The 25,423-nt window shown below is 37.5% G+C and overlaps 1 long non-coding RNA gene across 1 annotated transcript in view; it reads left to right on the forward strand.

The window, feature by feature from the left end:
* Nucleotides 1–7,096: 7,096 nt before the first annotated feature.
* LOC307196466 overlaps nucleotides 7,097–25,423 on the forward strand; it is a 295,692-nt gene continuing 277,365 nt past the window's right edge. Inside the window, exon 1 of the long non-coding RNA XR_013831144.1 lies at nucleotides 7,097–7,132. This is a non-coding gene — a long non-coding RNA (uncharacterized lncRNA). The remainder of the gene's footprint in view (nucleotides 7,133–25,423) is intronic.

A 25,423-nucleotide genomic window follows, 5' to 3' on the forward strand; every position in this document is an offset into this window, starting at 1 on the left:
ATTTCAATTGTATTTAATTTACCAAAGCTTGATTGTGCTCCAAAATAGGTCTGTCCTGGAGAATGTTCCATGAGCACTTGAGAAGAAAGTGTATTCTGTTGTTTTTGGATGGAATGTCCTGTAAATAGCAATTAAATCCATTGTGTTTCATGTATCATTTAAAGCTTGTTTTTCCTTATTTATTTTCATTTTGGTTGATATGTCCATTGATGAAGGTTGGGTTTTAAATCCCCTGCTATTATTGTGTTACTGTTGATTTCCCCTTTTATGGCTGTTAGCATTTCCCTTGTGTATTGAGGTGCTTCTATGTTTAGTGCATAAATATTTACACCAAATAATATTTGTTTGGGGAGTCCCTTGTATGTTATTTGTTGCTTTTCCTTTGCTGCTTTTATTATTTTTTCATTGTATTCAATTTTTGATAGATCGATTAATATGTGTCTTGGCATGTTTCTCCTTAGATTTATCCTGTATGGGACTCTTTGTCCTTCCTGGACTTGGTTGACTATTTCCTTTCTCATATTAGGGATGTTTTCAACTATAATCTCGTCAAATATTTTCTCAGTCCCTTTCTTTTTCTCTTCCTCTTCTGGGACCCCTATAATTCAAATGTTGTTGTGTTTAATATTGTCCCAGAAGTCTCTGAGACTGTCCTCAGTTCTTTTCATTCTTTTTTATTTTGCACTGTGGTAGTTATTTCCACTATTTTTACCTTCCAGGTCACTTATCTATTCTTCTGCCTCAGTTATTCTGCTATTGATTCCTTCTAGAGAATTTTTAATTTCATTTATTGTGTTGTTCATCATTGTTTGTGTGCTCTTTAGTTCTTCTAGGTCCTTATTAATCGTTTCTCATATTTTCTCCGTTCTATTTCCAAGATTTTGGATATCTTTACTATCATTAATCTCAATTCTTTTTCAGGTAGACTGCCTATTTCCTTTTCATTTGTTTGATCTGATGAGTTTTTACTTTGCTCCTTCATCTGCTGCATATTTCTCTGTCTTCTCATTTTGCTTAATTTACTGTGTTTGAGGTCTCCTTTTCACAGGCTGCTGGTTTGTAGTTTCCGTTGTTTTTTTGTTTCTGCCCTCAGTGGGTAAGGTTGGTTCAGTGTGTTGTGTAGGCCTCCTGGTGGATGAGACTAGATCTTGTCTTTTTGGTTGGCAGGACTGCATCTGGTAGTGTTTTTAGGGTGTCTGTGAACTTAGTATGATTTTAGGCAGCCTCTCTGCTAATGGGTGGGGTTGTGTTCCTGTCTTGCTAGTTGTTTGGCATAGGGTGTCCAGCACTGTAGCTTACTGGTCTTTTAGTGGAGCTGGATCTTAGCTTGAGATGGAGATCTCCTGGAGAGCTGTGGTCGATTGATATTATGTGGGGCCGGCGGTCTCTGGTGGTCCAATGTCCTGAACGCGGTTCTCCCACCTCAGATGCTCACGCATGACAGCTGGCTGGAGAACCAAGACCCTGTCAGCCACACGGCTTTTGGGAAGTCTGGGGTCTTCTGCCGACTTTCAGTAGGTATTCTGTAAGAGTTGTTCCACATGTAGATGTATTTCTGATGTACTTGTGGGGAGGAAGGTGATCTCCACATCTTACTCCTCTGCCATCTTGAAGGTCCTCTGCTTCTGTTTTATTTGTTGGTTTTTTGGCTGCGAGACATGTGGGATCTTAGCACCATGACCAGAGATTGAACCCATACCCCCTGCCTTGGAAGGTGAAGTCTCAATCACTGGCCCACCAGGGAAGTCCTGATTACATCTTTTTATAAAGCAAAATGTTAGAAAAAATGCTAGATCTTTAATTGGAAGAAAACATTCATATAAAATCTTGAAATTTCAAATAAGAAACTTGATCTTGTTTCAGTGAACATAACTATAAGTTTTATTTGGATTTTATACTTGAAATGACCACCAACAATTTCTGATTAAGACTTTAAATGATGTCTTCAAATTTTTGATAGTCATTTTCAACAAGAAAATTTCTTCCCACAAATATGTAATAAATTTTATACCATTGTTATAGCAATTCAAAAATTTATAACAGTTAAAATTAGATTTATAGTATATAACCAGTATATCTTTTCTTTCATTGAAAAATGCAATGCTGAAATTTTTATGATAATGAAAAATTATCTCAAATCTAAATATTTAAAAATAATGATGGAGCTCTCATTTGCAGAATGTGCATACATTGTTAGAGCGGCCTTTGTGAGCCTGGACATCACTAGAAAGGCACAAACAGTCAGAAGTACCTGGATTTTATGAAGACTTCAGCTATTAGCCACTGCATGGACCTAACTCACGAGGAGTTCCCCCAGTTGGCTGTAGATTGGGTTGCTGTTCTGTGTGGTTCTCTTTAAGTGCCTCTAGCAGTAATACCTCCCTTTTGTCCAGGTTGCAGATTTACTCCTGGGCTCCACACAAGAGCATTAGGGCACAACAGTAAGTGCTGGGAGTGCTCACCACCTGAGAAGACCATGTGGAATACTGTCATACCCCACTCCTCTTGGGCTGCTCTTGGAAGAGCCCAGAAGAGCAGTCTAATGACTGGAGGCAATTGGCTTTGAGACCCCAACCAGCCCCACACTTCCCTCAAAGCCTGCCCAAATCCAGAGGGGATCCATATCTCATAGTACCCCTATAACTCTGTTTTATGAAGATTTGCCCTAGAGTCTGTAATAACTGATTGAATATCTATATAGACTAAACAAAGGTTGACAGTGAAGTGTCCCTCCTTCCCTAAGAGCTGGGAGATGATTATAGGAGAGTACATAACATTTATCTTATTAATTATTGTATTTTCAGTTCCTAATTCATAGAAGGTACTCAGTAAATGTATTTTGAAAGACTGAGTGAATAATGAAAGAAGTGAGATTTCCCCCTGATGGTTTAAACTAGTCAAGGTAACACACTTGGGAGGATAATGAACCTCTAAGGCCAGTAATGCTATTGGAATAGTAGCTTAATTTATTTACTCAGCAAATAATTTTTGAATTCTTACTATGTGCCAGACACTCTTCTGAGTGCTGGGTATCTAGCAGTGAACATAAGAGTCATAAATCTCTCATGGAAAATAAAGGACACAGAAATATATAAATAAGTTCAATATGTATATGTTGCATGATTGTCAGAAAATTGAAGAGGAATAGCGAATTTAATTTTAAAAAGGGAATTATGGGGGGGCTTCCCTGGTGGCGTGGTGGTTGAGAGTCCGCCTGCCGATGCAGGGGACGCAGGTTCGTGCCCTGGTCCGGGAAGATCCCACATGCCGCGGAGCGCCTGGGCCCGTGAGCCACGGCCGCTGAGCTTGCGCGTCTGGAGCCTGTGTTCCGCAACGGGAGAGGCCACAACAGTGAGAGGCCTGCGTACCGCAAAAAAAAAAAAAAAAAAAAAGGGAATTATGGGAAAGTGACATTTGAACAAAGTCCTAAAAGAAGTGAGGGAACAAGCCCTACAGATATGTGGGAGAAGTGTATGCCTGGTAGAGGGAACAGCAAATGCAAAGACCCTGAGACTGTAATGTACTGTTATGTTTGAGAAATAATGAGGAGGACAGTCTGGCTGGAATCAAGTGAGTGAAGAGGAGAGTGACAGGAGACAGTGGTGGTCCAGATCACGTAGAACCCTGTAGGCTTATTAAAGACATTCCCTTTTAATCTGAGTGAGATGAGATTATTGGCTGTAGGTTTGTGCCATGGCAGAGGTGATAAGCAAAGGAATGACCTGACCGAGGTTTAATAGAAACATTCAGGATGCTCTGTTGAGAATAAACCAAAAGAGCAGAAAGATAGAAGCAACTATGCCAGTTAGGAAGTTTTTGTAATAATTCAGAGGAGGGGATAGTGTAACTTGGAAAAAGATGTTTCCAACCCTTTCCAGTTGGGCCACAAGTGTCCTTCTGCCTGATGCCCTTCAAGGCAATCAAGTGAGACTGAGTTCGGTTCAGAAGCAAAGGAAAGTTTTATTCTTTGATCAAAGAATGGAGAGGTACAAGCTCTGGCTCTACAGTACCTGCTCTCCCCAAGGGCCATGGGTGGGGCTGCTTTACGGGGATCTCTGCAGCCGGAAAGGGGCGGGTTCTTAGAGTCCCGCGCAGCCGCACTGCTCAGGCTCCAGATTGCAGTACTGGGTACAGTGTCTCTGCGCACAGCCCGCTGCTGCCATGAAGAAGTGAGGTGTCTTGCGTGGGTGGCACTTATGCACACGGCCCATGGCTGCCGTCTTGAACTAAGGTGTCGTGTGCAGCGCTTCTGCACACCGCCCATGGAGCTGAAAGGCTGGGGCAGCCATTTCTCACTAGGAACTCTGGTCTGAACTAACGGGTGCCAGGCTTCTGCATGCGGCCCCCTGTGGGCAAGTGAAACAAGAATAAGAACAAAGGAAGGATAAAAAGGTTAGACTTTATTTTATTACCCAGATTCTATTTTTATTTCCTGGGAATTGTTAATGGGCTTTGCCGGTGACAAAGACAGATGCAGTGCGTGGGAGGAGGAGTAGAGCCAAGATTTGTGGATGGAGTTGATGTGGGGCATGAAAGAATAAACGGAGTCAAGGACGATCTCTAGGTTCTTGTCCTGAGCAGCTGAAAGAATTACACTGGGACTTCCCTGGTGGCGCAGTGGTTGGGAGTCCGCCTGCCGATGCAGGGAACGCGGATTCGTGCCCAGGTCTGGGAAGATCCCACATGCCGCGGAGCGGCTGGGCCCGTGAGCCATGGCCGCTGAGCCTGCGCGTCCAGAGCCTGTGCTCTGCAACGGGAGAGGCCACAACAGTGAGAGGCCCACGTACCGCAAAAAAAAAAAAAAAAAAAAGAATTACACTGCCATGAAGAGCTTAATCAGTATAAACCTACCTAATGAAATTATTTATCGAAATAGAACTCAGAGAAATAACTGTGGCTATGTGTCTCTAGTAGTTTCTTCTTTTAAAAAATATTTTATGAAGAATGACATACACAAAAGTATAGAGAGTAAGATAATAAACTGATGTCAATAATGATCAACATTTTGCCAGTTCTAATCCTTCTATTCCCCGTTTACACATTTCTAATTTTTCTGGAGTATTTTAGAGCATGCTAGCCATCATGATATTGTTGGAGGAGGTCATTGAGAAGACATGACCACGCATTGACTGGCGAGCAGGAGGCTCAATTGGAGCCTCCTCATGCCCTGCCTTGACCTTGGAGTGTATGTTCTGCCCACCACGCCTACACTAGGACTAAATACGTGACTAAACCAGTTAAGGCTTCTATATAAACTTAAGATTCTGGGAGGTGGGTGTGTAGATCTACTCATCTTGAGGTTGCCCAAGACAAGCCTCGTATGTACATTCCCTTGCTTATTAAAATCACCACCTACAAATCTGGAGTGGCCTGTCTCTTTCTTTTGTCTCTTCTTTTCCAGGTCCAGTTTTATATTTCTGTGTACCAGGTCCAGTTTTATATTTCACACAGGAAACTCCCCAAGTTGTGACCCAACAGTTAGTTCCCTCCTAAATCATTCAGTATGCTTCACTAATTGACAGTGAATTTTTATGTACCCATCATGACATTATTACTCCTGAAAAAGTTAGCATCTGTTTCTTAATATTAATACACAAGCCATATTCAAGTTTCCCTGTCTGAAAATTATCTAACAATGGGTTTGTTCAAAGCAAGCTGCAAACAAGAGCCTCACATCACATTTGACTGTTAAGCCTTGTAATTCTCTTTTATTCAGTAATATTCTTTTTCCTTTTCTCTCTCTGTTTCTGATTTTTTAATTTATCTGTTTTTTACCGAAACCAGGTCATTTGTCCTGTAGGATGCCCCACATTGTGAATTTGGCTGATTATCTTTTCCTGAGAGGACTTTTAAAAATCACTCTCTACCTTCCTATTTTTTTATAAATGAATTTTTTCTTAAGACTTGATTTGATTTAACTTCAGTATTTTAGTTCAAAATATACATAGGTGATGCTGCTTATTTTCTACGGCACCATTAGGTTTTTGAATCCTCTGATGAATATTGCTTAGATCCATTATTAATAAAATTGGAATTGCAAAATGGTGATGTTTTAAATTTTATCACTCCTCCTCTACTTTTGTCAGGCATTCAGTGGAAAAGAACTTACCCTTATCAAATATTTGGTAACCCTGAAATAAAGTTTTAGAGGAAAATCAGGATAAATATTTGATATTTTTCTTTTATTTGTTAATTTGCAGAATATTGAGTTGGTCCATTATAGTAAACAATGACATTTACTTTTTAAAAATCATGAATTTATAGGTTCTTATATATTTGATGTGTTGCAATCCATTGTAATTACTTTTTACTTTTTTTTTTTGGTCATTCATTTACTCTATCCTAGGCCAGTGGAAGCCCGTTTAGTTTGACTCCTCTGTCCCTTTGGCATGGGCTCATTAGTCTTTGATAGTTTTCTTGCTCTCTGGCAAAAGATAGTCAAGATTAATCTTGTTCATTTCCTGCACCAGATATGAAATCAGCCATTTCTCTTAGGACCTCTAGTTTCTGTTAATATAAAATGATATTCACAGACCACAAGCTGTGTGCTAGGGTTCTTCATTCTTTGTAGATTGTCGTCTCTCGTTCCAGCATTATAAGGAAAAAAGGACACTGATCTTGGGATTTGTGCATTCTGACAGGCCTCACTACTGACCAGATATTTATTTGTATTTCATTCAGGACAGACCTAAGTGTTTCTCAATGAACAGCATGCTAAGTCCTGGTCACTAAGCCCCAGTAATACCCCACGAACACTGCCAGTCGCTGTTCAGTTTAAATACTTTCAGGAGGAATTACTGTCTTTGGCTGAGAACCTTTGAAGATTATGCCATCCCTTAGCTTCATTGCATGCTCTCAAAAAAAAAAAAGAGTACTATCTTGGCATTACAGTTGTGTTAATATTGGGAAAGAGATGCACTGAGCAGAGAACTTGGCCATCTGGAAATTAGATGAATGGAGTTATTCATTACAAAATTGGTATTAGATTTCATATATTAGCCTTGTGTGAATTTGTTTGATGTTGACGCTCATTGAAAGACTGATTATTTTGGCATATACTGATACATTTTATTTCATTTTCTAGATATCCAAGAATGAGAACTAGAACCTGGATTTTGGTGAATTTAACAAGGTAATTTCACTTTTGAAGACTAAATATATTTTCCCTAATGATTCCCCAATTAACTTGCTTTGTACATATTTTTATTCACTTCATTCCTGGTGAAGAGGTACTGGTGATACATAAACATTCCAGAAAAGATAGAAAGAATAACATGGTGTTTGGAATTTCCCATTTGTCTGTTTGTAATGAAGATCTAATTCTACAACAGTTGTTCATTGGATCAATGACAGATTTCTCTCAGGTTCTAGTTAGTATTCAGTTGGCTCCTGGCCAAAGAAATTTAACAGAGCCAGCCTAAACAGAAAGGGAAATTTATTGGGTCATGTAAATGACAGTGTAGGATTAAGACGAGGCTCCTTCCAACATGGCTTAATTCAGATGCTTAAATAAAGTTATTAGGATCAGATTCTTTGAGTCTGTTGTCTCTGCTTTCCTCAGTGAGTTGCTGGCATTTTTAGGTTGGTTCCATTTGACATTGTGAGATGGATGCAGTTGGGCTGAGTTGTAGAGGAGGAAAAAAAAAGATTTCTGGCAGCCTGAGCAAACATACCTGTGTATCTAGTTAGCCCTCATTGGGTTACCTATCCATTCTTGAACAGATCATTTTGGCCAAGGGGACTGGTTCCTGTGATTTATTTAAATCTATCAGAGCCTATCCATGGAGAAAATCACAAGGGATCTGAGGGAAAAAGGAATGGAGAAGGGGTGGTTTGGGTGGATGGTTACCATTTCTAACAGGGTGATGGGTTCTGGAAGCAAACAGTAGCTAACCACTTAACTTCCTGAAACTGGTTTTTAAAAGCCTTGAGAATAAAACTAAACAAAACCAAAACCAAAACAAAACAAAACCCCGCAACAATGGAGTCTTGTGTTTGAAAAAGTCAATTTACTTCAGTTTCAAAATTAAGAGCATTTATGGCCTATAGGGTCAAAAATTTTAATAAGAATTTGATATCTTTATTCAAAGCAGAATAAGAACTACCCGTTTTTGTCAGTATTTAAAAAAACTTTTAATCATTGTAGTAGGTAAAAGTGATATCTCGTTGTGATATTAATTTGAATTTCTCTGATAACTAATGAGGTTGTCCATTTTTCAAGCATTTATTTGCCATTTATATATCTTGCTTTTTTTATATTGAGTAGAATTTTTGTTTATGTTTTTGTGTGTCTATGTCTGTGTGTATCTGTGCTTCTGTGTACATGTATTCTGGATACAAGTTCCTTGTTAGATATATGTGCTATAATTTATTTTCTCCGGACAGTGGCTTATCTATTCATATTCTTAATGGAGCCAAAATGTTAAATTTTGATAATGTGCAATTTATCTTTTTTTTTTTTAAAGTATTATGGTTTGTGTTTATTGTGGCCTGTTCAAGAAATCTTTGCCTACTTTGAGGTTACAAAGGTAGTTTTCTATGTTTCCTTTGGGAAGCTTTATGGTTCTGAGTTTTAAATTTAGGTCTATGATCTATCTCAAATTGTTCTTTCTGCATATAGAGTGAGAGAGGGGTCTTGGTTTACTTTTTTTTCATATTGATATTCAGTTGTTCCAGCACAATTTGTTGAAAAGACTTTCCTTTCCACATTCAGCTAATTTGCCAGTTTCATTAAAAATCAAATGACCATATCTGTTGGTCTATTTCCGGGCTCTCTCTTCTGTTCTATCAGTTTTTTTTCCTGGCATTATATGAATACCACACTGTAGCTGTAGTGTATCTTAAGTATAGAAATCATATGGTACAAGTCCTCCAACAGTGTTCCTTTTAAAAATTGGTTTGATTTTAAATCCTCTGAATTACCATATAAATAAATAAATTAATTAATTGAAGTATAGTTGATTTACAATGTTGTGTCAGTTTCAGGTATACAGCAAAGTGATTCAGATACATTTTTTCAGATTCTTTTCCATTATAGGCTATTACAAGATATGGAATATAGTTCCTTGTGTATATAGTAGGTCCTTGTTGTTTATCTATTTTATATAGTAATGTGTATCTGTTAATTCCAAACTCCTAATTTATCCCTCCCCCCTTTCCCCTTTTGAAACCATTAGTTTGTTTTCTGTGTCTGTGAGTCTGTTCCTGTTTTGTAAATAAGTTCATTTGTATAATTTTTTTTTAGATTCCACATATAAGTGATATCATGGTGTTTGTCTTTCTCTCTCTGACTCACTTCACTTAGTATGATAATCTCTAGGTCTATCCATTTGCTGCACATGGCATAATTTCATTATTTTTTATGACTTAGTAATATTCCATTATATATATATAATAATATATATATATTATTTTATACACACACACATAGATATACCACATCTTCTTTATCCGTTCATCTATTGATGGACATTTAGGTTGCTTGCATGTTTTGGCTACTGTAAACAGTGCTGCTATGAACATTGAGGCATATGTATCTTTTTGAGTTAGAGTTTTTGTCTTTTCTGGGTATATGCACAGGAGTGGGATTACTGGATCATATGGTAGCTCTGTTTTTAGCTTTTTAAGGAACCTCCATACTGTTCTTCATAGTGGCTGCACCAATTTATATTCCCACGAAGAACTACCCTTTCATACTGCAAACAGTGAATATTGGAAATCCTCAAATCCACAGCATGTATATATTAGTGTTAACCCTAACCATGCCATAAACTAAGTTGTAGTCATGCATTGACTCATAGAAGTTTTCTTTAGGTTAAAATTATATATGTATATATTCATTTATAAAGCAAAACTTTGTTTTCATTGAAACCTCTGTGTATTTTTTTCTTTGTTTTGTTTACTTACCACACCAGAATAATTACACAATAATTGAACTATTCTGATGATAATAAGCAAACATAAAAAGAAACAATGGCTTTTTATTCTTTGAATAAATCAGAATTGATCTTTAACAGGTAAACTGGAATTATTCTTTCTTGGTGAGCATAAAATTTGAAAGAAAAATAGCAGAGCAAAATTTAACCTGCTAGAGTGATAGATTATCCCTAAGACATATTCTCACACCCATAGAAACCATTTTATTTTTAGAAAAGTGACAATGAAAAATTGTCCATGTTGACAATAAAATAAGTTAGACAGGGTCTCAATGGGCATTAACTATGTTATTAAAAACTTGTGAGTAATTTCTAAGAGTAAGTTAAAGTTGTTAAATGTGTTGTCTTCAATTGAGGGAAAAACCAGACGGAAGTGTTATAATAGAAATTGGCAAACCAATTATTTGAACTAATGAACTCTTTTTCCCCTTGTGTTAATGTATCTTTTATAACAGTTGTCACATAGTAACCTCAGTGTTTTTTATCTCCATTTACTCCTTCCATCCTGGATTGTAGGTAAGGTTTCTGATCAATCATGATTACTTTTGTTATCACTCTCACAGTTTGCGGACTTTCACAAAAGGATATGAAGATATAAGAAAACCGGGTGAACAAGTTGCTAGTATGGCTCCTAAATACATGGAAAATGCATTGACCTACACTAAGTGAGGCAGAAATGTCAGATATTCCATAGAGGATAATATAATGAAGAATGAAAAGGCTCAGATAAATGGGTATTATAGAATGCATGTAATAATTATGCCAAGAAAATCCACCAAATGGTCCATATGAGGTACTTGAGACTGTGCCGTTTACCAGAGTAATAGGAATGTGCTGGTGAGAGGGGCAGCATCATCATTAAGTTGTTCTCTGGGTCAGGACTGAAAGTAGGGAATGCCATTATATTGAATAGAACTGGGATCACTAATAGAAGTGGAGATGATTAGACATCTAAACAAATAGAGGCAATCAGTTGGATCATTTTGGGGAAAAGATGCCATGTGGAGTTTATGGCTTGCCTCAGTGGGCAAACCACTACACAGACCCCTAGGGTTTTGGAGCAAGACCATGTCATATACTGTGTAATGTTATATACCTTTTGAAAAACAGCCCTGGTATGTTCCTGCTTCCCAATAGAGACAGACCAACTGATCATGTGATACCAAGTAACCATGCAGTCATAATTTATCATAAACTTGGTATTCTTAGACCCACTAAGTCATAATGTTGAGTGGGCAGGGATCAAGTATGAGTATGAAGAAGCAAGTTGCACGAGCAGATATCCAGAGGTCCATGTTACTTACCACAGTTCCACCAGTGTGTCACCCTCATCTCTTAGTGCCATATGAATGATCCTTGACCTCAGTCTCACAGAGACAGAGAAAAGTCTGAGCATGGTTCACAAATGGGCTAGTTCGGGAGTGCAAACCAAAAATGTTTGGTAGGGCTCACTAAAGCCTCTCTCAGGTATAAACTCAAATGAGAGCGGTGAGGAGAAATCCTCAGATGAGCAGAGCTTTTGTTGATGCATCTGTCATTAGCTTTGTGTGGAAAGAAAATTGTCCAAGGTTAGAATATAATGCAATGATTACCATGATCAAGATCCTGTAAGAAGAAATATTAGAAGATTGAGGACAAGAAAGTCTGGGTTAGAGGCATGTGAATGGACACCTAGGAGTGGGCACAGAGTTTGAAGATCATCATATCACATGTTAATACACAATAGAGAGTACCTTTTGACCACCATCTCTCCATTTCCCCCACCCCCTGGCCCCTGGCAACTACTATTCTATTATCTGTTTCTATGAGATTGGCCTTTTTAGATTCCACATATAAGTGAGATCATACAGTATTTGTCTTTCACTGTCTGACTTATTTCACTTAGCATAATGCCTTCAAGGTCCATCTGTGTTGTTGCAAGTGGCAGATTTCCTTCATATTTATGGCTGAATTTTATATATATATATTACATTTCTTCTGCATTTTCTTTATCCATTTACCTGTTGATGGTCACTTTGGTTGTTTCAATGTCTTGTATTGTGAATAATGCTGCAATGAATATGGTGGTACAGATATCTTTTTGAGATAGTGATTTCATTTCCTTTGGATACATACCCAGAAGTGGGATTGCTAGATCATACGGTAGTTCTTTTTTCAATTTTTTGAGGAACCTCTATACTGTTTTCCATGATAGGTGCACCATTTAACATTCTCAACAACAGTGCACCAGTGTTATTGTTTCTCCACATCCTTGCCAGCACTTGTTGTCCCTTGTCTTTTTGGTAGCCATCCTAACAAGTATGAAATTCTATCTCAGTGTTTTTGATCTTCATTTCCCTAATGATTAGTGATGTTAGTCATCTTTTCATGTACCTGTTGTCCATTCATATGTATTCTTTGGGAGGTGTCTATTCATGTTCTCTGCCTATTTCTTAATCATATTACTTGTTCCTTGTATATTTTGGGTATTAATCCCTTATCAGATATATAGTTTGCAAATATTTTCTCCCATTAAGTAGGTTACCTTTTCATTTACTGTGCAGAAGCTTTTTAGTTTGATGTAGTCCCACTTGTTTAAACATTTTTGCTTTTGGTTTATATCCAAAGAAAAGTCACCAAGACTAATGTAAAACAAGTTTTCCCCTATGCTTTCTTCAAGGAGTTTTATAGTTTTGGATCTTACACTTAAGTATTTAATCCATTTCAAGTTAATTTTTGTAAGTGGTGTAAATTAGGGGTCCATTTTCATTCTTTTGCATGTGAATATCCAGTTTTTGTAACAGAATTTATTGAAGAGACTGTTCTTTCTCCATTGTGTATTATTGGCATCCTTGTCAAAGATCACTTGAATGTATATGTGCGGGTTTATTTCTGGGCTCTCAAATTTGTCCCATTTGTCTATGTGTCTTTTTTTTTTTTTTTTTTTTTTTTTTGCAGTATGCGGGCCTCTCACTGTTGTGGCCTCTCCTGTTGCAGAGCACAGGCTCCGGACACACAGACTCAGAGGCCATGGCTCACAGGCCCAGCTGCTCTGCGGCATATGGGATCTTCCTGCACCAGGGCATGAACTTGTGTCCCCTGCATTGGCAGGCACACTCAACCACTGCGCCACCAGGGAAGCCCGCTATGTGTCTATTTTTATGCCAGTACTATACTGTTTTGATTACTATAGCTATGTAGTATAGTTTGAAATCAGGAAGTGTGGTGCCTCCAGCTTTTTTTAATTTCTTTCTCAAGATTGCATTAGTTATTGGGTTATTTTGTGATTCCATCCAAATTTTAGGATTCTTTTATCTATTTCTGTGAAAAATGTCATTGGAATTTTGATAGAAATTGCACTGAATCTATATGTGGCTTTGGGTAGTATGGACACTTTAACAATATTAACTCTTCTGATTCATGAATGCAGAATATGTTTTCATTTATTTGTGTCTTCTTCAATTTCTTTTGCCATTGTCTTACAATTTTCAGTGTAGAGATATTTTCTCTCCTTGGTTAAATTTATTCCTAAGTATTTTAAAAGACTTTTAGATAGAATGATAGGCAGAATACATAGATTCACAGATATCAGTTACCATCACTCCCAGTGACCCAGTTAAGGAATTTATACTTCTCATCCTGAAATTCTAGGCTGCGAGTGTATATAAGTGAAGGTTCCCAGAAAGGCAAAGAGTTCTGCCAGGGGGCACAGCAAGAGTTCAATTCAACCATAAGCTATGGTTGCTGCCTTGGCACATTGGGTTTCTACTGTTAAGGGAGCGGCAGGCAAGACTAGAGTCACCATGCTGGAGTAACTGACCCTAATCGTCATGGGGAGATAAGGCCGCTGTTACTGAATGGCTTTAGGGAGGATTACCTTCATCACCCAAGTGATCAGTTGGGATCTCTTGGTATACTACTTGGATTAATTCTGATAGTGAAAGAACAAATGCAACAAACCTGTCCTGAGGAAAGAATAATGAACCAGGACTTGGACCCATAGGGATGTGGGTCCAGGTCACACTGCCAGATAACTCAGTGAGATCAGCCTTAGTGTGAGATGAGGGTGAGGGGAATCTAGATGGAAAAGAGAAGCAATGATATTAGCTGTAGCTCCAGGACCAATAGTGACAGAGGCTGCAGTTCATCCCACTAATTTTCCCCTTCTACATTTCCCCCAGGAAGAGAAGCCCATAACATATTTAAAAAAATGTATCCCAGGGGCACAAGGTGTGGATTGTTGTGGTCGTTATTGTATATTGCCTTGAATCCCATTTATGAACTAAGAATTTATTCCACCAGCTCCTGAGGACTCAAAAGATGGCTGTTAGTTATCATCCCTCTTCAAGAATTTCCTTTGGAGGATTGGGTGAGAAAGAAAAATTTCACCCAAGGTCCTTCCAAGAGCAACCTGGGTCCATGGAAGTAGACCATCCCAGCACTGGAGCTTACCATGGTGTTGGCTGAGATTTTGTTGGGATGGCATTTCAGCTCCACTTTCTCTCTGCTCAATCCTAATCCAGTTTTCTTTTCCTCCCTTAATCTTTACATCCTGCAAAATCACCCTCTAGTAGGTAACAACATTTTCTTAAACTTCTGTGCATATTTTCAAATATCATGGCACAGAATTAGAAAACTGATATCCTAATATGACTCAGTAAAAGCAAAGAGAGAGCATGAGGCTGTTTTATCTTGTGGTGGGGCATTGAGGCAGGGTTAACCAGGCTATACCAAGTGCTTCTAGATCCCATCATGGTGGCCAGTACTGACTCTTGGTGTACGTAATGCAGCTTCTGGGATTATTCGGAGCATCTTCTATTGTAAACTTATACTTTTTGAGTATTATAAAACCCAACTTCCTACAGTGCCAAGCAAAGTGATTTGTACTTAATAGGCCTCTTGGAAACATTGGGTAAATGCATCCATGCATAACTATAAGCAAATAATTAAATTGATAAATTATCTTTGTTAAAATCAGTGGCAGAATATACTTTCTTCCTTGAATGATCATTTTAATTAAATAAGAAAATGGTTAATTTTGTTTAATTCAATTTAGTAAGTTGTTTCTTAAGAATTTATTTTCCAGGTCTTAGGAATTCTAAGTTCATAGTTTCATAATCTTGGACAAATTTCCTGAACTCCCTGAGTTTTACTGTCCTCATCTAGTGAATCAGAGTAACAATAGAACCAACCTTACTAATGTGAGAACTGAATGTGACAAAGCATGTAAAGCAATCAGCACAGTACCCCTCACAGAGTGAGCATTTTACAAATGCTTACTTTTGCTACAATTAGCATTAAAACAGCGGAGGGTGTTTTCAGGCCAGTTACCCTTCTGATGGTGTCGCTCATCTTCGTGACCCTGTTCATAAACTTGTGCTCTCTCCCTCTCTCTCTCTCTCTCTCTCTCTCTCTCTCTCTCTCTCTCTGCCCCTGAGCTGGTAACTCAACATCTATCAAGTGTGAGGTTCTTCTTAGATGATCCATCTTACCCTTTTCATGAGGATTGCTTTTCTCTGAGAGCAGCATATGAAGCTTGTCTCTGAGGTCAGTGGGTTCTCCTCAAAGGACTCATTCTGCTTTATTTTTATATCCAATAATGTCATAATGCCATTTTCTAAGCTGCACTTTTCTTTTTATAAAAGCCTGTTGTTGGGTTTCCCTGGTGGTGCAGTGGTTAAGAATCTGCCTGCCAATTCAGGGGACATGGATTTGAGCCCTGGTCCAGGAAGATCCCACATGCCCGTGCGCCACAACTATTGAGCCTGCGCTCTAGAGCCTGTGAGCCACAACTAGTGAGCCCGTGCGCCGCCTCTACTGAAGCTTGCACACCTAGAGCCCGTGCTCAGCAACAAGAGAAGCCAACACAATGAGAAGCCTGCGCACCACAATGAAGAGTAGCCCCCGCTAGCCACAACTAGAGAAAGCCCGCATGCAGCAACAACGACCCAATGCAGCCAAAAATAAACAAAATAAACAAATTTTTTAAAAAAGCCTTTTGTCATAAGAAGAGTGACAAAATGACACTCAGCTCAATGTGCTGAAAGCCTTTGTATTATTGCAAGGGGAGTACCTTGGATTGGCTTATTTGGATGAATAGAGATTCAGATACTTTTTCTAAGGAAGTGGCACAAGCAGAACGGAAAAGTGTTGAAGTCAGAATTACTGAGTTCGAGCTATGGATTGACTTGTAATACTTTATATGTGTTCTTTTCATGTTTATATTTTCAGAACTTTGTGTGGGGGGGTTACTTTTACTATTTCCATTTAAAAAAAGGAAATAAAGATTTAGTGAACAGCCATTATTTTCATTACCAGTATTAGTACTGCTATACCTTAAAGGATACATCATTTATTCCTTATTGGCTATAAGGATTAAATGTGAGTGTAGGGATTGTCGGGCACATTTTACAGTTTAAGCCTGACACTTAACAACCTTTTCGTCACTATATTATTTAATCCTTACTACAACTTCCCAAGGTAAATCTTATTGTTCACTTTATTACATAGACAAAAAAACTGAAGCACCAAGAAGTTAGGAATTTGTCTGAGCTCTCATGACTAGTAGCTCTGAGTGATGAAGCCAGAGTTCAAAGCCAGGTGTCCTGACTCCACACTTCTCATCCTTAGTTGATAGACTGCCTCTTTCCACAATCACTGCTGATCCTCAGCAGCAAAGCAGGGTTGCTTACAGATCTCACATCACATTTTAAGAAACAAAATTAGGAATAAAGAAAATAAAAGAAGAGTATAAAAAAGAAAAGAAAGGAGAAGAAAGGAAACTAGAAAAAAAAGACAAAAGGTAAAAACATTAAACCTGGTTGGTGCAATAGTTTTTCATTCAGCCTTTCTTTTCCTGGCAATATAAGATGGGGAGTGATTTCAGATAAGACAGTAAGCTTATTTTAGAATATAGGCATCATGAGGGCAGGAATTTGTGTCTGTTTTTTTCCCTGTTTCTCCCTAGTGCTAGAAAGTGCCTGGCACACTATATATCTTATATGAGTAAGTGGATGAAGTCAGGTAGTGCGTGCCCCTGCTGAAGCTGGTCCCTACAAGCTGGGGAATATTTCTGGGTATTTCCCACAGAAATATGGTAATTATAGGTGCACTAAAAAATAGCTATAAAAGTCCCAGTCTGGTGTGTCAGGAGATGCAGAGGCAGTGGCTTGAGCCAATCCTCTACTGTACTTAGAAATTGGAGATCCAATATTCTCTTTAAATTTGACAAAAGTTGTTTTGTATTTAAGCCAGAATGTGAACCTAAAGTATTTCCTAATTGTTTACCTTTGTTACTCTAGCCTTTTAACTTTTCTATTTATTTCTATTTTATTTTCTGTTTATTTCTAATCATTTTTCTATTTCAAAGAATATAATTTTTCCCCCTAAACTTACACTTCTCAGTGTCTTCTCAGAAGTTTTTTTTTCTGTGTGTGTGGTACACGGGCCTCTCACCGCTGCGGCCTCTCCCATTGTGGAGCACAGGCTCCAGACACGCAGCCTGAGAGACCATGGCTCACGGGCCCAGCCGCTCCGCAGCATGTGGGATCCTCCTGGACCGGGGCACGAACCCGCGTCCCCTGCACTGGCAGGCGGACTCCCAACCACTGCGCCACCAGGAAAGCCCTTCTCAGAAGTTTTGTCACCATATTTTAGCCTTACTTTTCCTCTTGAACTACTTTTTAAAGAATGTATTTCTCTATCATACTGAGTACATTTTCAGATATTTTTATGCAGGAGGGATAAATAGCTGGTGTACTATTGAGTCACTGGACATTGGAAACCCTTTCTGTTGCTCTGGCACCTGAATGTCATAACTTGGCAACTGTAGACATTGCTCCACTATCCTCTGATGATTAATAGACGGAAGAGAACTCTGATGTGAACATAATTTTTATTCTGATTTTGTATGTAAACTTTTTCTTCTTCTGCCTGAACGTTTGAAGGATTAAAAATATTTTTTCTTGGAATTCAAAATCTGTACTAAAATACATATATGAATAATTCTCTCTACATGCATTTTTCATCTATCATTCTGGGCTCCTTTAATCTGAAGATTTAAGCCTTCATTTCAGAAAAATACTCCTTTGATATTTATCTAATTATGGTAAAACCTTCCTTCTGTTTGATCTGTCACCTTTGGGAAATTTCCTGCATCTATTCTCTACTAAATTATCTTAATCTTAGTATTTTTCTGACATGTCATTAAAGAAATAAGCTGATCTTCTAAATCAGGGATTGGCAGATTCATGACCCATGAACTGTTTTTGTAGGGCCTATGAGATAAAAATGGTTTTTACACTTTTAAAGTGTTACTAAGAAATAATAGTATGAATATGGAGAAACAGAGACTGTATGTTGAATACACAGTCTAAAATATTTATTATCTTATTCTTATAGACAAAATTTGATAATCCCTGTGTCTAAATCAAATACTTGGTTTGCTGCAGTTATCCAATCTGTTTTTACTGCCTCAACTCAATTTTTAATTAAATTGTCCTGTTTTTTCATCTGAAAAGAATTTTTTCCTCATCCTTGGTTTTTCTTTTTGATAGATTCAATAATTTTATTTTTTAGATTCAGCCCTTCTTTCTCTGGTAATATAAAAATGGAGGAGCAGGTTTCAAGTAGAAAAGAAAATATCTGATTTTAGAATGTGAGCATATGAAGGTGAGGATTTATGTCTATTTTTTCCCCCTATATTATCCTTAGTGCTAGAGAGTGGGAAATAGGATATTGGAGAAGGCACTTTTTTGGCAAGAAAATTTACTTTGTTACAAAGTTTTTATATATGTATCCGTATTTAGGCTTGCAGTTCCCAACTTTGTTCAAGGAATTTTCTTTCTGCCAACTGACCTATGGTCTATCCTTACTCACTACCCCCAGATGGAAAGTTGGGATGCCTAAGATTCATCAAAAATTCTTAAGTTCAAGGGAAGAATGGAAAGAGCCATCAGAGAGGCTGTTATTTTGCCTTAGTTCTCCTCCATTCAAGGAAGTGTCATTTCATCACTCTTTAACTGACATGGTTGTGTTTTTTATGAGCCTGCAGTATTAAATCTCATGACTTACCTTGTGGGCTGGCCCCTAGTTGGAGGAGTGGCAATGAGTGCCACAGCCTGTTATATATATCTGAGTGCTGAGATATAGTTTCTGAAATGCTTCCATTTGTTCAATTTGCTAGTTTTCCACATGTCCCTAGGGGTGTTCCTTCTCAATTGGCTTATGCTGGGTTTAGAGTAGTATTTTCAGGGCTCTGTTGGAAAGTCCTGTACACTTATTACCCATGTGGATCCCTTCATCACATATTTCACTTCTGTTGATTTGCCAGCTGTTTATTGCTTTTCATAATCTGATCTTACCTTTACCTTAAAGAAATCCTTTAAAATTTTTATCTTAATGACAAATATCTTCCCATTTTCTAGCTCTGATAAAATTTTTAAATAAAATTTTTGTTTTCATTTTGGACTTTTCAAATCAATTTTGGGATGGAAAAGATTAGTTGATTGTCCTTTAGTTGCTCTCCTTAAACGTGTACTTCAGTGCATTTCCACAGAATTAATTCATTTAACCCTCAGACAACGTTGTGAAGTAGAATTTTTTTTTCTGAAATCTTCACATCCCTTATAAAGAAAACAAACTTCAGAGAGATGAAGTGGCTGTCTCAGGGTCACATGACTGGTGAATGGTCCCAGCTTCCATGTCTCACACTCTGTTCTCACTCAGAGGTTTATGCACAGTTGAAATAGGTCCGCCCACCTGGTGTGATTGGAAGTGATGCTAGGAATGTCCCCCACCTGAAACATAAACCACATCACTTTCCCTTCCAGCATTATTATAAAACTGCTGGGTAAGAGAATCCAGTTCTTAGAATTCAGTGAGAACATTAATTTTCTTACTGTAACCAATTTAAGAAAATTGATCCAGACTACATTGGATCGGACTACTTCTGATCTGTTGGTATCTGACTTTCATCCATTTGATCCCCTTACAGCTCAATGCATCCTATTTCCACAACTTGGAGTTTAAAGGGAGTGATTTGTATCCATCAGCTCAGCAGTTGACAACAGGGCTAAATCTATCTTTTGGTATTACTTGGTAATACTTGGTCTTCCTGCACAGGCTGCCAAATTCCTTCCAAAGCCACTGAAATCGATGGTGACAATTTTCCACATTCTTCATTTGTGGTTTACACTGTGACTTTCCTCAACTTCAGTCTCTCTAGGGACTAAATCCAGTCTGTTTGTGTTAGATTTTGCAGTAATACCTTCCATCTTTTAAAGTTGCATCTTGAAAGCACCTTTTCCTACATCTGTAAATTGGTTGAACCACTTAGTAGTAATACTTCCTCTTTAGATTCTGTTGCCTTTTATGGTTTGCTTTAAATTGACCAGGAGGAGTACATTATAATTTGGTGGTGCCAAATGCTTCTAGTATTTCTCTTTTGATTTGATCATCTCCCTGTTTTGTTGGGTTTTATTTTGTAATGACTTGTACTTTCAGTAAGTTGCTACATGTAAACTTAATTCTTGGCCAGCTCGCCTCTGGTGGACTGGTTTTGTTGGAAGCATGTCTGATGGCAGGACATCAAGTAGCACCTTCATGGTTAACAGGAGTTGGTTGGGCACAAAGCATAGAAGCAGAAATGCTCGAGTAACAGGCACTGAGGTTAATTTTAGGCATACAGTATTGATGCAGACAGCTACTGTCCATGGCACCGAAGAGAGACAGGCTGGTTATTTTCGGTAAAACCCTCACACAATTCATGAAGCAATGACAGAGAACCCCCAAAAGGCAGAAGTTACTGAGCTTAGTTAAGACTGTCTACCAGAAACATAGCCTTAGTGTGAGAAGCCCTCTGTTAACTTATCCAGTAACATATGGAATAGAATTTTTTTTAACCTTACACATTGAATTGGCCTTGAAGTTCCATGGCTGAATATTTTAAAATTTGCTATTCTTTTTGCATGAGGTTTTAGTTGCTTTCGAATTTATTTTATGAGATTGATTAATAGGGATTTCAAATCTTTAAATGTGGGGCTTTCCCTCTTTATTTTCCTCTTTTAAGCCCCATTTCTCTGATTACATATTGGGTTGATGGAAAGATAATGCAATTGATAAAATTATGCTGTCAAATTCAAACAACATTAACTAGAATTTTTAGTATCTATGCAGTTGTAAAGCAAACATCTTTTATTTAAAATATTCCATGTTCGGTGTTTTTAGAAAGCTGCTTTGAGCTCTAGGTAATACCAAGGTGAATAAAATCTGTGCCCTTTGAGGGATACTTTTTTCCTAAAGGGTTTATCTGGCACATTTTATATAAATGAATCAAAGCATACAAGCCAATGTTTTATAATCAAAGTTTTAACTTGAATGTGTATTTTATAAAAAAATTGATATAAACATTTGGGGAGGGAAGACAGGTGATAATGGAATTACTGTCTAGAGAATGAACTTCACTCAATTATATGAACAAGTAAGCATGTTAAGTATATTCCACATTCATTAAAGTGGAAATAGATAGTGTTCAAACATGAGGGTACTGGTCCACGAATCACACAGTCACTTACTCCGTGACCAGCTTTTTATTCTCTTTATCTGTATCCTCCTGCCTGTTTCCAATTCATGCTTATGAGAGCAGTTGTGGGCACACATTCCATGGAGAATGATTGGGGAGAGGTTTTCTGTTTACAGTTGCCCTTGAATCTGCAGCTATTGCTGCTTCACCCTGACTCTAGTGATAATGTTTTATGAATTTCTTCAGAGTTCCTTGGGAACCTTATTGAGAAGTTGATTCTGAAGCCACTTGCTTCACTGGCTATGGCTTTGTTAGTCTGAACTTGAAAATATCTGACACAAATAAAACATTTGACAGTGATAGAGTAGGAAGTTTTTTTCACATCTGCATTGCTAACCCTAAATTCCTTCCTTGTAATTTTTTCATACAGTTTTTTTTAATGTCTTATTTTTATATCAGGATTTTCTCCTTCAGTACTTTTCATTCCTTAATGAAGTATATCTTGGAGTGGTTTATCCCGTTATGGATCCCTCTGCAATCACATTCACTTCGGATTACTGTAAATTAAATCATTTCTGAGCAGCATCTGTGAAAAGAGAAGCAATTCTAAATTTAAAAATATCTGGACTCCAAAATTGAAATCTGTGTGGTTAATGGAAGTGGGATGGCCACACACAGAGCATGTAGAAAATTCTTAATGAGAACACATCAAGGACAAATTTCAAGTCATGAACTAAAATGCTGACAGCTATCCATGCCAGAGCCCTGGGTAGAATATTTCAATGACTCCAGCTACCTTATAGAATAAAAATAAAGTATCTTGTCATGATGTGCGTGACAAGATATCTGTGCTCCAGCTCTGGACATCTCTTCTGTCATTACCTTTGAGAACTAGTTCCCTGTACACCAGGCTGTTTCATATTTCTGTTCTCCCTGTGCTATCTCTCTAGCTGGGAATGGACTTATCTTCCCATATTTTTCAGGCTAAGTTTTACACCCATCAAATTTTCTTAGGTATGACCTTCTTAGAAAGCTTTCTCAGACATCCTATGCCTACTTCTTAAATGAATAGCGCACATCATATTGTGTGCAAGTTGTTTGCACATTCTGTTTCCATTTCTTCTTTGTGTTCCTGGGAACAAACCCAGTACCTGACACAGAGTACATTTGGATATGTGTTTGTTGCAACATCAGAAACAGAACAACAAACATTATATTTATAATATTAATGAAGTAATTATATAAACTACTTAGTCTAGAACCCTTGTTCAAAATGCTAATTACTATTAATAATTGAGATATATATTATGACTCCTGCAAATTTTACTCCATCCAAACATATTTACAAGCAAGTCTTGAATATATTTGTCCTTTTATGCCTCTTTGGTTTTGCTATTATTTTTATTTTCCTATTTGAATCGTAATTAGCAAGATTATGGCTTGATTCAGGCTTCTGGACTTAATTCAGAATCTGTTTCGTAAAGCATTCTCTGACAATCCAACCTGAGATAATCTTTCTATCTTTTTATTGTTATAGAAATTATCATGTTTATAATACATGTGAGAATTATTGAATTCATTCATGCAATCATCCAACAAATATTTATTGACCACTTACTGTGTGTAACTCACTGTGTTAGTGGAGGTGAGTGGTAAATGAGATACCACTCTCACTGTTTCCAGGGACTTTTTTGTGTGATGGTTTATAGGAGGAAATCTGCAGCCAAATTGTTTATATTTTCAACCAGGTTCCATCAGTTTCTAACTACTGACCTAGGGCAAATTACTTAAACCCTTTGAGTCTCACAAATAGAAATTGCTGAGAAGAGTATCTAGCACAAAGTAAGCACTAAATAAATGTTAATTATTATCAGTACTTTATTATTATGACTTACATGCTAGTAAGAGTCAATGACCTTAAACAATTATATAGTTAGTTTTTATTATTAATTTTTTTAATATTTAAGAGAGAATTTAAAGAGCCTGAGAATATATCTGAGGCCCCACTTTGAGATTCAAAGATACTAAAGAAGGGTGGAAACTTTTCATGCTGTTGAAATATTTTTGAAGATCCTAGGGAAAAATGGTGACTTCTAGGTAGTGAAAGAAAAGCATCCTGAGAGACTTTGACTTCCAGAAATGGCTAACTAGATGATTTGGACTAGTTATTGCAGTAATGATGACTAAAAGAACTGATCAAAAATCTATAAGATAGTAAGATATTACCAGACCAAGAAAAAAAGGAAGATAATAGCCAATGAGTTAAACCAGAGCTGTTCCTACCCAGAAACATTTTTCTAAAACAGATCAGAGCTAGGTCTCCATGAGAGATAACTAAAAGACAGGAATCAAAGTTCTCTGTCCACCAGGAGCAAAGCTGTCAGAGAATTGTCTGTTGTTCCCTCTCTTTGTCTGCCAATTCTAGGAAAGTTGTTATCAGACAAGTAGAACTTTGAGGTAAATTCCTAGAACTGAAGGGAAAAGATCAAAATTCAGTCCCCTCCAAAGATTGAAACCTTGTGTTAAATGGCCCCTATTCTGGGCAGGGATCCTAAAATGCTACACTGTAGAGTGGGGATAGGAATAGTATCCTGATCATCTAGGTATCACCCAAAATCCTGATGCCTTGGACATTAGCTTCCCAGGAACTTGGAAGAAAGATTAAAAAAATTAAATAAAATTATTTCTGACACAAGCTAATAAAACCCTAGCTCTCAAATTATTTCTAAAAAAGGCTTATTGAATAAATTATCCAGAAAGCAATTAAAGTTTATGAGGCACAGGAGGCAATAAAATATAAACTAAATGTCAGCAGAAATAATCACCCATGGAAACAAACTTATAAGGGCAAAAACATGGAAATTATCCAACAGAATATAACAGCACTATGTTCATTATATTCTTAAAAATAAAACCTAAATGTAAAAAGTTTCTGCAAAACACTGGAGACCACTAAATATGATATTGCAGATTTGAAAAGAATGCAACTAGAACTTATATCACTGAAAAATATAACATATTAAAATCTAACAGATGACCCTTATGGCAGATAAGATACAATTGAAGAGAGAATTAGTGAATAGGATGATAGGACAGCAGAAATTCAGAATGAAATGGAGAGTTGGAAAGACACAAATATAGTTGAGAGAGTAATCAATATAAATGATAAAATAAGAAGGTCCAAAATTCATTCATCAGTTAGAGTTCCAGAAGAATGGAGAAAGAAAAATTAGGAGAAAGAAACATATGATGAGATAATTATATTGACAATTTTCTAAAACTGATTAATAAGACCAACAATTATCCAATGGGATAATTTAAAGGAAATTTACATTTAGACACATACAGCCAAAGTGCAGAAAACCAAAGTGTGTATAACTTCCAGATTATGGAAAACATGGACTAGTACACACTAGTTGTGGTGGCTTTGCAAAACGTCAACTTGTCTAGGCTAAACTACATTTCCCAGAATTTCTATTCTGTAAATTTCTGGTTAGAGTGGTCTACAGGAGAAATCTTGTGGAGGATTTGGAAGTCGGGAGTGAAGCAGCAGCCTTTCTGTAGCTATGTAGTTATGTAGCTACAGAAAGGCCACTGCTACAGAATGCTATAGAAAAGCCACTCTGTAGTATGTAACTCTATAACATGTAGAAAATACATGTTTTCCCTTACCTATTGACTTGAGTCAGTGGCCAAACCTGAAACTGCTTCTTCTTTCCTTGGATCCTTCTTTAACTTCTCTGACTCCTGAGCCAGGGAAATGTGTGTTTAGCAATAGGACGAAGGTCCTTTGGCTTCTACAGCACACCCATACTATCAAGGTTAAAGACAACAAAAACTGACCCAGGTTTCATTCTGTACTGTGGACTCCAGCTCATTCTTCTGGATTTCAGCTTGTTCTTGCTCTCCTCTACTTCCATATTTTCTTCCCAATTGCCTATCCTATGTATTTTCAGCTCTAGCATCAGATGTGAAAATGACAGCCTTA

The sequence above is a fragment of the Stenella coeruleoalba genome (genome assembly GCF_951394435.1).
Source record: "Stenella coeruleoalba genome assembly, chromosome: 13".
Lineage (NCBI taxonomy): Eukaryota > Metazoa > Chordata > Mammalia > Artiodactyla > Delphinidae > Stenella > Stenella coeruleoalba.